This window comes from Lathyrus oleraceus, chromosome 6 (assembly GCF_024323335.1).
Source record: "Lathyrus oleraceus cultivar Zhongwan6 chromosome 6, CAAS_Psat_ZW6_1.0, whole genome shotgun sequence".
Taxonomy (NCBI): domain Eukaryota; kingdom Viridiplantae; phylum Streptophyta; class Magnoliopsida; order Fabales; family Fabaceae; genus Lathyrus; species Lathyrus oleraceus.
The window spans coordinates 150896889-150898192 of record NC_066584.1 but is presented as its reverse complement, the minus strand read 5'-3'; the positions used below and the strand labels follow the sequence as shown (position 1 = coordinate 150898192).

At 42.6% G+C, this 1304-nt stretch overlaps 1 non-coding gene across 1 annotated transcript; it reads left to right on the top strand.

Annotated features, from left to right (window-relative positions):
* The first annotated feature begins 710 nt into the window (after nt 1–710).
* LOC127099355 (small nucleolar RNA R71) lies at nt 711–817 on the top strand. The gene has a single exon (XR_007793867.1). It is a non-coding gene; the product is annotated as a small nucleolar RNA R71 (small nucleolar RNA).
* The last annotated feature ends 487 nt before the right edge of the window (nt 818–1304 follow it).

Here is a 1304-nt window from a genome sequence, read left to right as displayed (position 1 = left end):
TCTGGGTTTCAAGCATCTTGGTGTGAGTAACTATTTGGTCAACCTTGGTTCCTAACTGGGTAATCAGTTCGTTAACATGAATGTTTTGGTTCATGAACTCTTTGTTTTGTTGGGTTTAAGCAGTGATAAAATTTTCCATAATTTTCTCAAGGCTCGGCTTTGGTGGTACAGGTTGCATAGGTTGATTTGGTCTTGGGGCTTGATAACCAGGTTGTCTCGGAGGTGCATTATTTTGGATAGGGTTATTGTTTTTATAGGAGAAGTTCGGGTGATTCCTCCATCCAGGGTTATAGGTATTCGAATATGGGTTCCCTTGGGTGTAGTTCACTTGCTCAGAGTGGGTTTCGTTTAATAGACTGCATTCTGCAGATTGGTGTCCTTTGGTTCCACATATCTCACAATCCGACGAAACTGCGGCTGCAGTATTCAGGTTTATGCACATATGCTCGACCTTGAGGGCTAATGCGTCCATTTTAGCTTGCATCATGTCTATAGAGCTTAGTTCATGCACTCCTCCTTGGGATTCCTTCTTCTCAACTGTCGCTCGTTCGACTCCCCATGATTGATGGTTTTAAGCCATATCTTCGATGAGGGCACTAGCTTCAGGATAAGGTTTGTTCATCAGCGCACCGCCTGCGACAGCGTCGATGGTCATCTTAGTGTTATAGTGAAGTCCATTATAGAAGGTCTGAATGATTAACCAATTTTCTAAACCATGATGTGGGCATGCTCTTAACAACTCTTTATATCTCTCCCAAGCTTCGAACAACGATTCTCCTTGATTCTGGGTAAATCTAGTTATATGGTTTCGAAGAACGGCGGTCTTACTTGGGGGAAAGTATCTAGCAAGGAAAACTCTTCTAAGGTTATCCCAAGTCGTAATGGAATTGGGTGGAAGGGAATCTAACCATGATAGCGCTTTATCTTTGAGGGAAAAAGGGAATAATCTTAAACGGATTGCCTCAGGAGAAGCTCCATTGGTTTTAAAAGTGTCTGCTAATTGAAGAAAGATTTTTAAATGTTGGTTTGGGTTCTCAGTAGCGAGACCTGCAAATTGTCTCTGTTGCACTAGTTGCAACAGGGAAGGTTTAAGTTCGAAATTATTAGCTGAGATGGTTGGGTTTACTATACTAGAACTAGGTTCTTCGTTAGATGGTTGGGCGAAGTCCTTGAGAGGTCTTTGGTTTTGATCTTCGGCCATAGCTCTCCTAATTCTATGAAAGAATAAATGTGCGCGAGCGTAACGTTCAGGTTCCGTTAGAGGGTATACTAAGCTTCCGGTGCTGCGAGCTTTTTGCATTGAC